General features: G+C 43.1%; 1 protein-coding gene across 1 annotated transcript in view; it reads right to left on the bottom strand.

The window, feature by feature from the left end:
- DMTN (dematin actin binding protein) overlaps positions 1 to 20,524 on the bottom strand; it is a 229,450-nt gene that overhangs the window by 170,894 nt on the left and 38,032 nt on the right. Inside the window, exon 2 of the mRNA XM_078666358.1 lies at positions 1,081 to 1,159. The gene's annotated coding sequence lies outside the window, so the exon portion shown is untranslated. The remainder of the gene's footprint in view (positions 1 to 1,080; positions 1,160 to 20,524) is intronic.

The following is a 20,524-nucleotide window of genomic DNA, read 5'->3' as shown; positions in this document are numbered from 1 at the left end:
CAACAAAGCGGACCCACATGCCGGTTGCGCCCCTGGGGCACTTTCGGTCATAAGGCCCCTGAACCCTCTCTCTTTTGGTGCACAGGCCTGAGGCCTGTAAGGACATGTGGAGATTTCCTGACACTATGTTGCCCTTGAAAAGCCAGTGGGGATATGAAAGAGTCGGCCACATGTCAGGCGAATCCCTACCCATACTGGCTTTTTCGGGGACGGGGCTCTGGGTTTTCATGATAGCTGCCATTTCCCTGCAGTCCAGCCTCCAGTAACCTACATTCTACGCTTTCCGCGTGCCCCCTTCCACCGCCTCATTCAATCTAATGAGACCTCCATCAGACGAGGCTTAGAGGGGCTTTAAGCAGCTTAGCAGGTACAAGGCGAATCTTAGGACCCCTCGCCGCCTGCTGCCTCTGGTAGCAACCCTGCCTCTCGCTACATCCACTTTTGTGTCTAACTATTGATCAATCCTTACCTTCCACCTCACACAAGCACAAACAAACCTCACACAATGCCCCCCAAGCCACGTGCGCGCACACGCGATACGGACCCAGTGCACACCCAGCTCACCGCTAAAAAAGATGGAAAGGACTTAGACAATACACCAATAAACATATCCCCAATACGACAAATATATGAACAACTTACACACTCAACTACACACACACACCATACGTGCCGTACACACGGGAGCGAGCCACCCATACCCAACCAGTCTCACGCACGCACAAAAATACATCCACAATACACCTCCGACCATGCACACACACGGCACAGACACAGGGTACGCACTAAACTCACAGGTGCACACGACATAAAACACCACACACGCGACAATCCGCTCATACGCCACACGCATAAAGAAGATATGCATACACCCCACATCCATCGCACATACTCGCGCATGTGCAACCGTGCAGACTCACGGATTCGACTAAGATGCCAGGGCATCAAGCTGCACACTCACCCGGAGAGTAGGCTCAGCACAGCATTCAATATTCCCTCACACAGCCCAGCGTGGGCAGCACCCACACAGGCACGTGCAGCAGTGCAAGCTCCCCCGCCCACAGACCAGCTCGCGCTTACCAGGTGTTCGGTGTCTCAGCATCCCTCCGCAGGCCGGGTGGGCAGCACGAACCGTCTCTGTGCGGGGTCAGGGGTCCCTCTGAAGGAGAAGCGGAGAGGGAGATTAGTCAGTCGAGCATCCCTTTTGCACGGAGGAGTGAGGGTGTGACCAGGAGCAGTCTGTGCGCAGCAAACAGAAATCGCTTTTGATCCGCACTAGCCTGGATACAGAGGGGTAACAACGGCTGAAGGATTGTTTGGGGTCAGACGGGGTGAAAGTTATGTGAGCTTTGTAGAGGGAAAAAAGGCCGAGGGGAAGAGACTGATTTGTGAAGAAGACGGCTCACCAAGAGACATTTTCTTCTCAAGCCGGTCGCCTGCCAGTATCTCGTGTTTTTTTCACACAGCAAAGTCACCAGCAATATCGTCAATTTACATGTAGTACTGCATGTGTAATTTCATATAATTCCATGACATTTCTTTAAAAATTCACAAAAACGTACACAGTTTCACACACCTCCCTCTAATGGAGTCTTTTAGCACACCCACCCATACACTTTGCATACTAAAAAGATGATTAACAGGATCAAACAGATTTTCCTTTAAAATTAATTAATACAAACCATTACTAAAGTAGACACTTAACCATCTCTACTAACCATACACAAACAAACAATCGTACATAACACCATAACACCCTGGTAGAAAGCTACAAAGCATACTAAAAGGCACAGAAATTAAGAAAGCATGTCATAGCTATGCAAATGATATAATATTAAATTGAAAACAAATATGGTAGTCATGCACTCCTCAGGATCTGGGTAGTTCAATATGAGCAGAAAACACAGTGCCCTTGTAACCCAACTTGCTGAAGTACAGCAATGGCCCAGTAAACATACAGCACTTTGTAGCATGTTTTATAGTACTACCAAAAGTGTGATTGTTACAAAATATATATGAATCCATACTAATATTATAAAGAGAGAGCCCAAACCTTTGAGGCGGGTAATCTCAGTAACCACAGCACCAATCACAACACCCAATACAGCGTTGGAAAGGGCAGTTGCAGCAGAAGGACATGGGCTATGCAGACGGCCACCATATACATTTAAAAGGTAAAAGAATCGTGCCAGCAAAGTAGTCCCTTGTGGGCGTGTCTGCGTTCTGCTGTGGGCGTGTGCTGGGGGCGTGACAAACGCTGGGGGCGTGTGGTACGTTCCGCCCTTCATGCCATGTGAGTCGTAATTGTGCCGCATCAAGGGGCACGCTAGGGGCGTGACACGCTGCGGCCGTGACAAACGCTGTGGGCGTGTGTCCGCCCTTCATGCCATGTGAAGCGCCAATTACACAATTGCGCCGCATCAAGGGGCACGCTGGGGGCGTGAGAAACTCTGGGGGCGTGTGCTACGTTCCGCACTTCATGCCACCTGGGTCGTACATTAATCAGATCGTCTGCTGTGGCCATGTGCTGGGGGCGTCACAAAGGCGTTCACAACGAAGCGTGGTAAGTAACCATTCGCAAGACTCCCTTGGGGGACTGTCCGTTGTCTGACACATACTGGGGGTGCTGAATGCAGTGTGTGCCTTGGCCTAGGCGCGTCTGAAAGGGCGAACGCAGTGTGTGGCTTGACCTGGGTGCGTCTAAAAAGCACTCGGGCCGAAGAGCGTGGGTGTGGGTCTTAAAAAAATAAGAACAGCGGGAAACAATCATTCAAGACTCACACAATTCTAATTGTTAGACAGTCGCCGCTCGGCCACAAGCGGGGGCACACGCGACTGAGCGTGTCTGCGGGGACAATTACTGCAGCCTCTCATGCGCGCTGTTACTGAACTATCACATTAAACCAAATTACACGCGCCTGCTAACATCAGCCAGGGCTGTAGCCGGGCTCAGGCGGCGGATCACTACACTAATTACATGCGCCTGCTAACATGAACCAGGGCTGCAGCTGGGCCTCAAGCGGGGGTACACACGCCTGCTAACATCAACCAGGGCTGCAGCTGGTGCTCAAGCGGGTGAAGACACGAATGACCGTATCTGAATACACACATTTTATTTCATACTCGGACAACGTCGGGACGGGCTACTAGTATCCATATAAATTCATGTGTATGCACTTCAAAAGATATCATGCTTAGATAGATCACATTAACATGAGGCCTGGAGCTCAAAAGGGCTTCCTATCTGACCTTAACTGGACAAGCTTCAACAAGCTATTCTGTACCCCCTTAGAAGTCACCTTGCTAGTCCTAACTACATGATATTTTTTATTCTGGTTGTGCAAGTTGCTTACACAGTGCCTAGCCAGCCTTTCTGGTCTGCCCATATCTGGCTGTTTATAATTTGCATGTTGCAGACATTGCACATCCATGTTAGCTATATTTGGCTTGGTGCCTTATTCTAGTTCCGCTGATATGGCACTTTATACTGTATATAACACCTAGAAACGTGTCACTCTGGGAAGAAGCAGTCTGAGAGCCCCTAAGGTGGCAGATCGGACTTCTTCCTTGCTAATTAGCAACGATGCATGCTTTTGGTACCAATAAATGCATTTCACTCTGTTTCTGAGCAAACCTGCTATGTCTGGTGATTTTCATTAACCACTTCGGCGCTCATTACGAGCTCAGCTCGTCATGAGTTACGCCGCTCGCACGCTGATGACGAGCTGAGCTCATCATGTAATGCGTCTTTTTAAAAAACGCAGCGCGCAGCGGGAAAACCGCTAGCGCGCATGCGGTTAATTTGCTCCTGGGAGAGTGCCAGTATTACCCCATCAGTGATAAAAAGAACGTTTTACCAGCACTTATGTGTGTGGAGTTCCCTGCCTGACTGCAGCGTCTCCGCACATGAAAGTATAGGTTTTATTAGTAAACACAGGAGGAACATAATGAAGTGGGCGGGAAAAGGGGCACATTTACTCCTAAAGAGGATGGTATTAGGGAGGATTAGAAAAGGTTTAGAGAAGGTCAGGGAGGGGTTTAGGGAGGGAAGTCCCCCACACAAGAGTAAGCCAATTGATTTCCTCTGGGGGTCGAGACATGTAACTTACACTTTTGTACTTTTGTATTAAGTTTACACTCAGAGTTTGTAAAATATGAAAGTAGTACATTTACTCCAAAGTCTAAACATACTCAAAAGTGTAAGTTACCTTGTGACTCAGACTCACATTGTTTATTTTCCAAAATGGCACATTACCAACATATTGCACAGTTTTCACAAAGTCCCTGTAATGAACTCCCACATGCTTTCTTTTCTCTCTATCTCTACAGTCTCTTCTCTTCCGCAATCTATTCTCCACATTGGCTTCCATCTGCTCTCTCATCTCTTGTCTAGTTCTCTCTCCTTCCTACACCCCTTTCTTTCCTTGGCCCATCATTCACACCTACTCCACCCTCAGTATCTTTCTTCTCCTCACCTCTTTTTTTATGTCTCTTTTTCCTTCAAACACTCCTTGCTTCACTGCACCCTTACCCATGTTAAGCATTCCAACTCTCCCCCTCTCCATTTTTCTTCTTCCAATATTTAGACAGTCTTATTCTCCCTGCACATCTTCTCCCCCTCATCTACCTTCTTCTATCCCTCATCTTCATGCCAGTCCACCTTTTCTTCTTTTAACCCAGCTTCTTCTTCCTTTCCCACTTCTCCCCCTTTTTCACAACTTCCTCTTCTATTTCATCACTCTCTGCTTCTCCCCACTTCCTGTTTTTCTTTCACCAGTTATCTCCTCCTGTGACCACCTCTTCTCTCCTTTGCCCACTTTCCTTCACCCAATTTTTTCCCTTCACTTTGCCAGTCAAAACATTCACCTTTTTTCCCCATCTATTCTTCTTTGTTTTCCCCTTTCCTCTCTCTATTTCACTCTTTCTCCTTCTTCTATAGTCTGTTTTCTTCTCTTCCATGCTGTCCTTTTTACCCATATGCTTCCCCTCTCCTTCCACAAAATGTAGGCAGTTGTTGCACCCTTAACCACATTTACTATCCAACATCCTTTCCTATCCATTTCTTTTTTTTATCGTTCTCCACCTTCCTCTTTTCCCGCCTTACTTTACTTATGCTTTATTTCACCCACCCTGTATTTGTGGCCCCACGCTTTCATTTCCTCTCCTCTCTTTTTTCACTCCCCCTCTTCTGTTGTAGCAGTGTCTACCCCCTTACAAAGCTATGTTTCCCAGTCCTTCTCTTCTGCTAATTTCTGCAGTTTGTGTGTAATCAGGTTGAGGCAGTTTGGGGGCCGAGCCATGGAGGAGAATCCAGGGCTCACGTCTGGAAAACATGAGGTATTGTGTTTTTTTGGCCAAAGCACACTACCTTCAGATAAGCCTTTGTGTAATCTGAAAATTAAAGTTATCATTTCAATCCTACACACCTTAATTACAAAAAATGCCAGGGGTAGCAGAAGTAATGGCATACTCCCTTTGACACCAGATGGCATTACAGGGTTGACCTCATTCCCACATTTTTCTCCGACAATGCTCCTGTTTGATGCTAAGTGTATAAAGGAAGAGCAAGGAGTAGAAAGTGCAGATAGTAAAGAAGGTTCTGGCAAGTGGATTCTTTCTGTTGACCCTTCTTTCATGATTCATTTGACTAGGGGGTAGCAAGGACAATGCCCAGTTCCGTAGCTATCGATGATGCAGCAGGTACAGTGGCACTAGGGCAAAGGCTACTAAGGAGCCCACTCTATGCTGGATTGATTTACCAACTGGGAGCCCAAGGGGCCATTTCCCTGCCTGCATTAGAGCTCATGGTACACTTGCTACGCTACAAAGAATTAACCCTGGGCAAAGCACTACGATACGCTCGCGTAGTTTGCGCTACTACGCACAACACGAATTGCACGTAGCACAGTGTAAACACGTCGAGTTGGCGACCGCGAGCAAGCAAAATGACATCCCGGCGAGACTTTTTCCTTGTTCGTGATCAGCAACATCAAAATGGAGTGGAGGGGCGTAGAGTGGAGTGGCGTGTTGTGTTGTGGAGTGAGTGGCATAGATTGGAGTGGCGTGCAGTCGAGTGGCATGTCATAGATTGCCTTAGAGTGGGGGACATACAGTGGGGTGGCATGTTGTATAGTGGAGTGGAGTGTCGTAGAATGGTCTAGCATGGTAAAGAGTGGAGTGGAGTGGCGTAGTGTGGAGTATGCATGGTGTAGTAGCACACTGCCATTACAGACAACACATTTTCAATTAAAATAAAAAAATTATTTGCACCGACATATGGTTTAACTGCACACACACACGATAATGTGTGCAAATGTCATCACCTAGTGTATTAATGTGTTTTGATCCTATTCAAATATTTGTTTCCACCACACTTCAGAATTTTTTTTAAATGTGCTTCATTTGCACTCATTCTGATATATTGTAAAACATCATCACAATTCATTTTTTTCGCTGTGTCCTAGAAAAAAGAAGTCCTACATCCTCTCCTCTTACATGGATACTCAGCAGGATTGTCACATAAATTCTCGCACTATGAAGTTCAGAGAAAAAAAAATAAACCCCAAGCTTCCTTGGAAGAAAGAGCTTAATAGTTGACCCCTGTCTTTGAATGCACAACAAATGTTACATGATAAGAACAAGTTTGAAAGGCCTGTTTACAGAAAGTGAGCTCGTGGAATAATACAGTAAACAAGGTTTGGGCAATGGGGTGGATTAAATCACACTGGACAGCCTAAAGCAAATAAAACAAGCAAATAGAAAGCCAGAAATTGTGAGTTACAAAACACAAAGCCAATGGTAAGCAACGGATGGAATGCATTCCTAGTTCAGCTTTCTGAATGTCCCCAAGATGTGGTCAGAAAACCAGACAGCTGCACTGTCGGGTAGGCTTCTACCTAAAAACCAGGGTATGCAGAGGGTATGTTGATCTGCACTGATCAGGAAGGTCTTTATAAGATACCTGCAACAGAGTGTGCCCCCTAAATACCAAATCCAGAGTATTGAGGAATTTGATATTTTGCCCCTTGATATTAGGTCCACTATATTGTAGTATGCTTATATTCTTAGGCTCGATAGTAGAACCCTGCAAGATACATACTGTAGATAATGGGTGGATTAAGTGATCATGAAAAAGTAAAAGCACACAATTCAAGGGCTTCCAAATAAGCCAAACACAACCAAAAAATAAAGCCAAATATGTCCTCAAATGTACTGAAGCAGATCACCTTTCAATTATGCATACTTATTCATCAAGAGGCTGCGAGCTTTCCATTGACTGAGATCACTACATGAAAAATTAATTTGCTCATAAGGAAGCGCTTGGCAAATGCAACATGCAAAAAAAGTACAGCAACAGCTCTTTGATAGTGGGACTTTGGTAATTCTGTCATGTGGAAGTGACATCTGGAAATGAGAATGACCCAAAACGTAGTAGATTGGAACAAAACACCAAAATACATCCTTCAGCTACGAGTCTGCAGAAGTAAACTCAGTGGTGGCTCCTCCACTAAGGCAAAGGAGCGTCGCCCCACTGCTGTGCAGCAGCGCAATAAAGAAAAAATAAAATTATAATAACTCAAGGCTATAATCATTTTATTTTCTCCTGCTGCGGTAGCTCTGCAGGGCGGGCGGGCTGGTCTAACACAGGAGCAGGGGGAGTGGTAATCACACTTTGCAAGTGTGCATGAATGTTTGGCCGGCCATCTGGTGCCAGCCAAACATTCATGCACACTTTACCATGTTCTTTACCCATGCTGCATTACAGCCTGGGTGAAGAACATGCCCAGGCTCCCATTCCCTGGCTGAGCGCCAAATCGTGGTATAAATGTCGCCCTGTCAATATCATGGCCAGAATATCGACGACCACAATATTGTAATAGGTAAGTTTAATCCACATCTATATACCTTGACCATATGCATATATGTTCTATGTACTTAGATGTGGTTAAGAATAGTAAATCTATACCGACCCATGTTAAAAGTGAACTTTCCGATATTGCGGTAGTCAATATCCTTGAGATGATATTATATTAAATCTACGCCTACCAATATACACTATCCTTCACAGTATTGTGGTAGTAAATATTCTAGACATGAGACAATATATAACAAATCTATCAATAAACAAAAAAAGTGTACCATTCTGCGGTAGGACTCCAGATTACTATATTAGGTACTTTGGTCCTGGCAGGTCCGAAAAAGTGTTAACTTACTGGAGCACAAACCCTTGACCACAAAATGGTTGCCCGCTTCATCATCTGGCTGCGCTCCTTGTTGGGCCCGCAGATCCTAAAGATAGGGGAAGAAGGTGCTGCCTTCATCTTTACTGTCATAGAGCGTGGACAAGGGCAATCACCAAGGTTATGTCGGCATGATGACGTATCACGGTCACTTGAAGCACATCAGAATGACAACCAGACCAGTGAAAATCAGGATAAATGAGCACAGGAGCAATGTGAGATGCAAACATATCACATCAAAAATGAGTGCCACCTTTTTAGAACGACAATAAGCCCCCCCCCCCCAATGAGATGAAGTGGGTCATCATTGAAAAATGCAGACGACTGAAGATATCCAGAGGAAACTTGCTTAAAAGCCCACATACATGGGCGGAGCAAAGAAACACCTTAGCATGACATATTAAGAATGACTTTCGAAACAGGACTATAGCCTCATACATTCGAGGCAGCATGACAGAAATTAGGTGTCTGTTTCCAGCTTAAAATGAGTAATATACCCTTCTTGAGTAAGGGTGAAGGGGAATTCTTCTATACGGTACCAACATCTAAATTAATATATACCCTATGGATGATTAATATTAATAGAACATTCATGAGCTTTTATTATATTATTGGCCCCCATACACCATCACCCTAGCAAAAACACATAGCAGAAGGGGGCACACAGGGCACTGGATGACCTGTTTAGATTAGTTTTATAAACGCCACCCCCATCCTGCCTGAAGAACACCTTGTTTCATTCATTTTGACATCAAAATACAGTTTGTTCTATGTTTTTGACTAATTTGACCTCATGACCAAATACCTTGCACATTGAACAAAATTGTATGGGCAAAGTCTAATCACACCAAAAAACTATTATCCGCTTTCCAACATTAAGATTTTGGGCATATCCCTTTTTAATAACGACTATAATAGTGTATTTTAAGATGGCAACCTTTGCAACCGCGTTACGTCATCACAACAACGTTCGCTTGGTGATTTCCCTTACCCACGCTCCATGACTACAAATAGGGAAGCAGGGTCTTCTCCGCCTAACTTTAGGTTCGAGGAGACACATATGCAAAGCAACCGGGACTCAGAATTGTGGTAGTGAGTACTGATATCCCTTGGGACAGCCTTTTCTAGAACTATGGGTCATTTGGCCTTTCGTAATCCTTTTATCCATTTCTAGAAGACTCTCTGGTAGTCGAAGATACCACGAATCCCAGGGGCCCGCAACCTTTTGGAATTGGGTGAGATAATAATTTGTGAATGCTACTTCACTAGAGTGGATATGGGGGACACTTCTCACTGAGAAGCTTATGTTGTCTGTCGTCTACTTTTTATTTCTGGGTATAGGCGTTTTCAAAGACAGTAGTCCTAGTTAAGTGATGAAAATTCTCTTGACAACCACTTGAATGGCAATGTCTGAATGAGTGACGCACATTTGTGTGAGCGCACTAACAGGAAATTATTAGAAACCTCTCTAAAGAGATTAGGTAGCTTAAGGGTCCAGATGAAGGGCCATTGATCCAAATGTAAACTACATGGGCAAGAAACATGTTGAGCAGTTCATAGGAAGATGGAACATTATTTCCCTACTATTCTGAGTGTTTTTAACTTTTACCATAGACCCCTTCAATACATTTAACCTATAGGGATCTATTGTTAATTTGAATCTATTTCTTTCACCAATCTACCTTCATATCATTATATAACAGTTCTTTCATCGCGAGCACAGGAGGTATAGTGGTTGCTCACATTGTAGCCCAAGGAGAGAATTTCGCAAAAGATCTCTAGCAAAGAGCCCCCTGGGCATTGCAGTGCCAATCAACGAGGAGCACAGTCCCATGATGAAGCATGCCACCATTTGGTGGGTGAGTGCTCGTGCTCCAATAAATGAACACTTTTTTCTGACCTGCAAGGACCTGATTACCTAATTTAGTAATCTGGAGTCCTTCTCAAGAAAGGTACACTTTTGTGTCTATTGATATATGTAGGAGAGTGTGGACCGGGCCATAATTTCTTCTAGTGTTTTGTTTAAGATTATATAGTAAAATTAATACCAACAATAGATGCACATTCATGTTATTATGATCAGCTATATTCTGGATATGATATTATGATCAGGCAATATTTTGTCACTTCTTACCTTTTTGACATAAGTCCCACCATTAGGACAACATTCCCAGCCAGATATTTTCAATTCACTAACCAGGAGGAAGCCAGGCCCCAGACACTAGAGCCTTAGAAGGCAAGTACATCACCCGCTGGCACAGGCAGCAAGAGACGAACAACAGCTTGGACTGATCAAGTCCAATGAAGGACCATAAAACCTGAAGAGTACTCTTCTAACCATTCATTCATTTTTGGAAGCGATGGAACAATGCTGTCCTATAGGATTTAGGGAAAGGTATAGGGAGCATTGTACATCCATGGGACTCTGGTCTAGACAGGTGTCCCAGAGGGGGTCAAGGATGAGGTCATGGCCATGCATATCTTCTCTATCAGACCTCCCACAAAAGTAGTACTCAAAAATTCCAAAATAAATTTTTGTTTGGCATCAAGTTAATATATAGAAATTCTAGAGGTTTTGCACACATTTATCAAGCTCCTGTGTTTTTTATTCTATCAGAAATGTAACACTGATGTACTTGTCACCGTCAATAGTATTTCCTATACAGCATTATATTATTGGCTCTCATAAATATTAGTTCTCTTCAAGAGAATATTGTGAAAATGTAGCTGAATTAAATCATTGTCACTTCACTTCTAACGTCTATACATAGATATGAACAGCATTTTGTAATTTTGTAACAAAATGTATCTTCAGTGGCAAAGTGTAAAATGTTTTCTTGACATGAAATGCTTTGTATATTTGTTACTACTCTAAAACCAGTTAAGGCATGTTTGTGAGTGTGTCTGCAGCAGAGGCAGGCCCCTAAATGGCGGCACTGGCCTACTGCATTATAATCTCCCATAATTCCATCCAGGAGAAATAAAAAAGCAGTGGCGTCTCCTCCGCAAAGGCCGAGGAGCATCGCCCTACTTTTAGCAGTGCAAAGAATAAAATAATATGATAAAAACACAATATTGTTCTCATTTTATTTTTCCGCGATGAAGCAGGTTTTGAGGCAGGGCGGGGCTTGGCTGTCATCCCAGCTAGCTGTGGGAGGAGGAAATATATGCACCTAAATGCGCATGACAGTTTAACCGGTCCTCTTGCGCCAACCAAACAGCATGCTCCCCACCAGGGTGTAATGCACAGCCTGGTATTGAACATGCACAGGCTCCCACTGCCTGTATGAGTGCCAAATCACGGCGCTCAGACCAACCACAATGCTACATTACAGTGTTGTGATTGGCTAGGGGAGCCTGTTTGTGCTTCCTGTTCCGGACGGACCAAGCAGTCGAGAGATGATGATGGAATAGAGTCGGCGCCCTTTAAAGGTAAGTAAGGTTTCTTTTTTAACCCCCCAACTGCCATGCCACCCGCGTTCAGTATCAGCTGCTACTGTAAAAAGAGCAGAGTTCTGGACCCTATGCCCTGTAACCTATGCCCTGTAAAACTCACTAACTTGCTTTCAATGCGGCAGCCACCCTAGCAAAACTCTGACCACCTTTGTCATTTGGGGGTGGCTGGCACCCTAGGACAGGCTACTGTAGAGAGGTAGAGTACCAGGGTATGCCCTCAGCATCCCAGGAAGGGCTTCCAGTGCCATCACAAGAAAAGCATTATGCACCAGGCACCACATTTTGTTTTCTGGGTCTCGTGCTGCTGGTACCTCTTTACATTTCTATATCAAGTTTATACTGTTTATTAGTTGTATGGAAGCTAACACAATCTATCACTAGTTGGCACGAGATGCTGTAGATGCAGTGTTTCTTCTTTTCCCTAGGACAATTTATAAATACTTATAACGAGGGATCAAGAAGGGCCCCGTTCTTGACTCGGGCTCCCCAAAACCTCTTATGGGCCCGAGGGATTCTTCTCAAATTGTGATGTCTCTTTAATGCTGTTAGCCCCATGCATCAGAGAAATGAAGTGGCGCTCTACAAGTAGGCCCCATCTTTCCTTCCTCCAATTTAGGGTTGTGCCGGAAAATACATTGTTAGGGAGAGGCATAAGGAAAGGCCTGGTATTCTAGCCCTCTCACACACTGTTGGGGGTACACACCAATACTAGTGCATGGAAATTGACACTGACACGCACACCATGGGTGTAGGAACCACGGGGAACAGGAGGGGTTTATTACACAGATTTCAGAATGGGTTCGACATGGGGGAATATATCCCCAGATTTTAAAGTTGAAACTGAAGTTTAAACAGTGACAGACAGAACATGACTCTCTGAAGCCATGCTGTACACTGCCTGTCTAATTGAACTGCTGTAACCCGAGGAGCGAACTCTGTGAGACCCCCAAGACCTCTTCGTTTTGTTAATTATTCAATTGCAGTCATTCAGGTGTTGAATCTCTCCTATAATAATTCTGTTTCTCAGGGCCGGTGACAAAGCAGAAAAGAAGGCTGGATATTCTTGGCTCCCCTGACCTGAGAAAAAGAACAATTTTAGGAGAGGCTCCACGCCCCAATGGCCATAATTAAATAATTAGAAAAAACAAAGAAAGCTCGGAGCTCCATGATTTCAGACAGACATGTTCTGTCCTTGTGTTTGATATTCAGTGTCTGTTGAAACATTCCAAACAGAAACGCACACATTTTAATCTCATGACTAGGGACGTGTGTTATGTGTGTGTAGTGCCAGTTTGATTTAAGGTGTGATACGTGTATTTAGGGAACTACATACAGTAAAACTAGTTGAAAAACAATAATGTAATAACTAAACACAAAGCACTGCCCTTTGGAGTTAAAAGGAAAGGGATAAGGATGTAACCCTTCAACCTCTGAACTGCACAATATGCAATCCTGGACTCAAATCCTGACTTCCCTGCATGACCAAATTGTGTGATCCTCGCCCCATCACTTTAATTCATTATATATTATTTTCTTTAAGTATCAAGTTTGAGAGCATATAGAAGCCAAGAAAGTCGTGGTATCTCTCCGAGTATGATCTTGGAGAAGATGTTCCCTGCATTGTACTGGGTGGGGGGGTGTGGGTTTGGCAATAGGCATATACCATCAGTAAAGCAGTCTATGTTTGAGCCCTAAACTAGTAGTGGTTAACCAACCAAATGACCTCCAGGCAGGTAGCACGGTGTGGATGCTCAACTGAGAAAAATTTCACTTTGGGAAATTTCTTCCTGCAGAAGCACATAGTCTCTGTGCGAGCTGGTCGTCTACGTTGATGCCTTTAAAAAACACAAGATGTTTGTGTTGTACGGCCAGTTTAAAAGAGGACGATATCCATATCTTATTTTTCTGCAGTGCGTATTTATTGGCAAGGAAAAAATGGATTAGGCCACTATGTAATGCAATTGGTGTTCGTTCCTATGTTGAAGCATACCGGATTATTAAAACAGATTCTAGACAAATGGTTGTTTTCTGCGTAAGCAGATTTCTAGTATCAGTATGCTATACTCACAAATAAATGGGATTTGACTTATAATTGGCTATTCTTTGTATAGATGCTGATGATGGTTCCTTTTCCTTTACCCAGCAATTACTTTGAGTAATCATATGTATTGGACTTGTGCAATTGTTTTTAACTACTGTTTATATATGCCTTTTTAGTTAATTCTTGGTTTTTAATGTACTCCAGTATCACCCAATCCAGCATCATGTAAATTGCCCTTATTGAAATGTGAAAAGTACTTGATTTTATGTATCTTTTATGGCCTTAATGAGCCGAAATAAAGATTAATAATAATAACATAGTCTCTGTGCCATACAAAGGATTTCCTTCCTGCAGGTCTCTTGTCACCACGCCTTAAGCGTGAAGATCAAAGTAAGGAGAAACAAGCAGAAAAAAGATAATGCCATTGTTAGGTGTGCAGAACTAGAGCAGTCAGTCTTACACGATAGGATGTCCCCTGCGTTTGGTCACACACTTGCAGGATCTAACAACACAGGTGCCTTAGTCAGATGCCTTATCTGAGCTGGGCTGCACAGCAAATCCAAGCAGCTGCCTGTCTGGGAGCGAGTGTTTATCTTACAGCACTAGCAGGAAGACATACATATGGAAGGGTTAGCCACCTTAAAAAGAGAGCAAGGTACACCAGTACAGCAGAGGACATCTTTCCAGCCATGTCTAAGTATTAAGGAGGCAAGTGGGCAGGCACTAACTGGTCCTCATTCCCACCACACATATGCATACTCAAACAGCAAACACTCATGGAAGAGAGGAACCCAGCTATGGGTTACAGGCGATTGTAAGGGTTTAATAAGAGAATCCTTCAATACCTCTCCAAGGGTAGCAGGTCAAAACGGTAACAAGACAAAATATCGAATTCAAAATATAGAATTACCAAAATATCGAAGTCAAAATATCGAATGGACAGAATATAGTGGTGAAAAATATCGAATTGAAGGTAAGTAATTTAATATCGAATAGTAATTTTTACTCCTACGCTATCCAACGCTTTCCCTACTGTTGCACTCTCTGGAGGAGGAATAGTAATTTTTACCCCTACGCTATCCAACGCTTTCCCTACTGTTGCACTCACTGGAGTGGTAATAGTAAATGTTATATTTATTATTTCATTAATTTTAAATTACTTTTAAGACATTTAAAAAAAATTGATATTTTGACTAACTATATTTTTTAAAACTATATTTTTGATTCGATATTTTTGTACTTACCTGTTTGTAAATAGGAATTCGATATTTTTGCATTCTATATGTTTCTTCGATATTTTGGTAATTCTATATTTGTGTATTTAATATTATGTCAGTGATCCGGTAAAAACACCAACACCTGCCTATGAATGAGCTGCTCCAAACCACCAGTCTTCCAATACATAGCATGCCTCTGCTATGGTTGGGGCTGGGAGTTAGTCACATGACGCGCGTGTTGAGCGACACATGCGCTCACAGACAAGGTCTCTCCGCAAGCTTCTTGGGCAGAAAATCCCTTTCATAGCACAGCTCTGAATCATTTGGGGATTGCAGCCAGCAAAAAGAAAGGCAGGGATTAGGTAAATCCTTGACATGGAAACCTTTATAAAGTAAGTGACAGGCATAATGAAAAGGTATAAAGTATATATATATATATATATATATATATATATATATATATATATATATATATATATATATATATATATATATATATATATATATATATTTATATGTATATATATATATATATATATATGTATGTATGTATGTATGTATGTATGTATGTATGTGTATATATATATATATATATATATATATATTCACTGAAAAAACCATAGGTTATAGACCATATATAGTTAGGAATTAGCATTTAAAAAACCTTATTTTACTCACACAAAACCATTGAAATTCCATATATAGTTAGTTGCACTAACTATATATCGCGCACCCGCAATCCACTGCTGATCATGTCACATATTACATCATTCATGACATGGTCAGTGACATCACTGATGACATCACTGATGACATCTCAAATGACATCACTGATGAGATCACTGATGACGTCATCCAGTGACTGTGTGTTTCTGTAAAGTTTAAATATGTTTTACATATTGAAGAATGAGTAGATGTATAAGTGTCTGGACGAAGGATTTAGTAGGTGCATGACTGAATGTATGAGTGAGTGATTAAATGTGTCTCACTGAGTGCATGGGTTAGTGACTAAACTGTCTTAATTTGTGCATCATTATGTCTGTTGTTCTGTAAACTGCTGCATGTGTTGATCATTAGCTATACGAGAGGCTATATGTGTTATTAATTGGTTGCCCAAGTATTTCTATGGCAGATTGAGTTTGTGTGGGGGTGGCTGGAAGGTGTGTGACTCTATGCATAGATGTGTGAGCAGTTTATTCACTAGGTGTATGAGTTCAAGAGTGCATGTGGAAACAGCTACATGGGCAGTTGACTGTGTGCATGAGTGTATTGATGAGTGAATGGATATCTCAATGCTACATGTCATAGTAAGTACATATGTAAAACACAGTACATGTGAGAGTTGGCATATATAAATAACTGTGCATGAGAGCCACTGAATGAGTGAGTGGTTGTATCGATCATTGTGAACTTGTATCAGGGATTGTATAAGAGAGTAAATATGTGTTAGTATATGTTTCAATAAGTAAGGTGTGTTTAACTGTATAGTTGAAGAAATGGAGGTGAGATTGTTTCTTTGCATGACTGACTGGGTGTGTGAGTAACTCCATGGATGAGTGGCAGTGTGTGAGTGTCTGTATACACTGAGTGTATCTAAGGTTATATTAGAGTCTGAAGAGGTTTATCGTATTAGCACAAGAATGATGTCAAATGAGATGTCATCAGTGATGTCATCAGTGATGTCATTTGAGATGTCATCAGTGATGTCATCAGTGATGTCACTGACCATGTCATGAATGATGTAATATGTGACATGATCAGCAGTGGATTGCGGGTGCGCGATATATAGTTAGTGCAACTAACTATATATGGAATTTCAATGGTTTTGTGTGAGTAAAATAAGGTTTTTTAAATGCTAATTCCTAACTATATATGGTCTATAACCTATGGTTTTTTCAGTGAATTTTCAAGGTTTTGTAAATGCTAATTCCTAACTATATATGGTCTATAACCTATGGTTTTTTCAGTGAATTTCAATGGTTTTTTAATAGCAAATATCATAAGCTGTCGAATGTCAAGTACGTGGTAAGTGAAAACATTTTCGTGTTTATGCACACTGATCTGCTTTGAATGGTGCCCCCCCCCTCATTTCTATTAGGAGTACTCTCTCTTTGCAGATAGTGAAAGGTAGTTAACGCAGGCCTTTGCCCCCTTTGTAATCCGTCGTGCCTGCTTCTCTCTCCATTTGATTGATTGTTATCCAAGTATTTACTGTTTTAGAATTAGTTCTCTTTGGTTCATTCTCTATTTACAAACAAACACAGAGTCGCAATACTCTGTTTAGTCTTTGCAGATAACGAAAAATCGTGTAAAAAAAAAGAAAAGGAATCGAGCAAAATCAGTAGGCCACTAATGGGATCTCTTTTTGACCTCGCTAAAATAGAAACATTAGGAACAACCCCTCATGACAAATACAAAACTAGTGAGATGAACTGAACTCCACACAATGATGGCTGCAAAACAGCTCGGCTCCGCCACCCACCCCGCCCAAAATAACGATAAAGAGCGGCTGCCATGATTGGTTGCGGAATGGCCACAACGGAGCTACGAAATGGTGGTGCTCTCATGCTAACCCCAGCTTCAGTCTGAAACATCCAGAAACACTGTAGACTACCAATTCGATCAGTTCCGGTAGCGCCCCAATGTAACCCGGTAGAGAAGAACTAGCCCTCCCCTCTTTGACTGATGGTTCTTGTTGCCTGTCCCTTCTGTTGTCATTTAACAGAACTATTTAGCCTGCTGAAAGGGGTTGTGTTTCGACCGCTGGTTGGTGGAGACATTTTGACTATATTCTGGACCTGCGTTGTCGCGTAATGCGTCATATGACGCGCCGCGTTAGCGCATCCGGAAGTCATCCGGGGCGCGCAGCACGTAACGTAAGCATAACAAGTCATGTGACTTGTTAATAAAAATTTTCATTGGTTCATTTTACTTTTCTTATTCTAATGATGAAAGCCTTGGTCATATCACCTAAAAATTACGCTTTTAATTACTTCCGAACATTATTTTTTCTTAAATATATGTTATAATGTTCCAGGCTAATGTACTTTCCCGGAAATTTTACAACTGTCCTGCAAGTAAAATATATTCTTTTTTCGAGAAAAAGAGCGTTTCTTCGTCCCATGACGGAGCCGTTGAGCAAAAGAGGGTCGACCTGCTGTCTTAGTCGCCGATACGCCTGAATATGAGATTCTTATCGATCACTTTATGTTGCAGGAATAGAAAACACAACAGCCCTTGACCATTTATCTTTACTGCGTTCCTTCGTATTATACCTTTTACCCTTCATGTAATTGGTCTGCTTTATTTCACTTGCCTTTTAATGATTCTAAAACAGTGACTATTATTAAAAACTTTACCAATGTATATACTACTACCATGTTTTCTTTTAAAAACCTTTATTGTGAAAATTTCATTATACAAATACGAGCCTATAACCACGTGGGCCTGCCACGGAGCAAACTGTAATCGTATATGATGAATAGACATTTACACTGTAGAGGAACGTAACGGGCGGGCCATTAGGTTGCAAGAACTAAGGTGTCTAACAGTTACGGAATCGGTGGACGTACATTTTATAATTAAAATACGACAGGGCCAGTTACAATAAAATTATCTAGATATACATTTGCGGGCAAGTACCATGGGTGACGTTAATTCGAATTTTCAACAGTACAGTAATCAATAACACATCAGAACTTAATATCAATAGGGATGTCGAAATATTCAATCAATTCTCGTCCCCGCCCGCCATGTGCTTCAAAACTGCATACGTATCTCGTGATTTCAAGGTTCTGCAACCAGTACACAACAAGGAGTTACGAGTCCCATTTATTCCGGCGCCATTTTGGGCGAGGACGGGCAGGTCCAGGATATAGTCAAAATGTCTCTACCAACCATCGACTATGATGATGTTCATATGCTGTATTTATTAGAGTAACACTCATCTGTCCACATGAAATTAATTTACCACAATCTAAACATGTCATTTTAATCTTTCCAAAGTTCTTCTAAATATTTGGGACCGTTTCCCTTGCCTCTGAAGCTCTCAGTGCCACTTCTTTGATGAATGTACTAGCAGGTCAGGGGTTCTCCTCCAAATCTCTCTTTTATGCAGCACTATAATTAATTGGTGCCACCTCTCCATATGACGATGCATGGTATAGTTACCACAACTATATTTTTTTCGGTTCCTCTGGAGAGTTCATCGTGGCAGATGAAGCGTGTAACGTACCGGGCATTTACCTTTTTTTGCATGTACAGGAAAGGAAAAAAAAATCGAGCGTCCGAGTTCTAAGGTGTCCCAGGGCCATTTTAGTGGACCAGGCCCAAATACAAAGAACAGGCCGCCATTTTGAGAGTCCTCTTGCAGCCGCCTGTCGCTGTAGCATCAAGAGCAGCCGAAACTCAGCTGAATGGCAACTGAAACGGTAAATGGGCGCCCCACTACATTTCAGCATTGTAGGATGACCACACCAGTACAGCAACTTGCTAGACATCACCTCGGTGCCATCCGGATCTCGGCGCCCCACTGCAGATGAAGTGCCTCTCAACTATGAAACCACCACGGTGACATCCGGATCTTGGCGCGTTGTGCTGCCTTCGGCCTATTCGCACATTGGTCCGCTACTGACGCCATCTCACAGGCTAATGGGGTGACCCACGCCGAGTTTCAGCATTGTAGGATGACCACACCAACTTGCTAGACATCACCTCGGTGCCATCCGAATCTTGGCATCTCAACGCCTAGTGGTATCTTCCATACAGAAAATATTGTTACGCTGCCTTTGGCCCCATTCGCACATCAGTCCGCAACTTAGACATCACCTCGGTGCCATCCGGATCTTGGCATCTCAGCGCCTTGTGGTGTCAGTCAGAAAATATTGTTGCGCTGCCTTTGGCCCCATTCGCACATCAGTCCGCTACTGACACCATCTCACAGGCCAATAGGGCGCCCCACGCCGACTTTTACCATTGTACGATGGCCACACCAGTGGCACAACTTGCTAGACATCACCTCGGTGCCATCCGAATCTTGGCATCTCAACGCCTAGTGGTATCTTCCATACAGAAAATCTTGTTACGCTACCTTTGGCCCCATTCGCACATCGGTCCGCAACTTAGACATCACCTCGGTGCCATCCGGATCTTGGCATCTCAGCGCCTTGTGGTGTATTCTCTTCAGAAAATATTGTTGAGCTGCCTTTGGCCCCATTCGCACATCGGTCCGCAACTTAGACATCACCTCGGTGCCATCCGGATCTTGGCATCTCAGCGCCTTGTGGTGTCTTCTACTCCGAAAATATTGTAGAAAATATTGTTGCGCTGCCTTTGGCCCCATTCACACATCAGTCCGCTACTGACACCATCTCACAGGCCAACAGGGCGCCCCACGCCGACTTTTACCATTGTACGATGGCCACACCAGTGCCACAACTTGCTAGACACCACCTCGGTGCCATCCGGATCTTGGCATCTCAGCGCCTTGTGGTGTCTTCAAATCAGAAAATATTGTTGCGCTGCCTTTGGCCCCATTCGCACATCGGTCCGCTACTGACGCCATCTCACAG

This window comes from Lissotriton helveticus, chromosome 11 (assembly GCF_964261635.1).
Source record: "Lissotriton helveticus chromosome 11, aLisHel1.1, whole genome shotgun sequence".
Classification (NCBI taxonomy): domain Eukaryota; kingdom Metazoa; phylum Chordata; class Amphibia; order Caudata; family Salamandridae; genus Lissotriton; species Lissotriton helveticus.
This window is presented reverse-complemented; position numbering and strand designations above follow the sequence as displayed.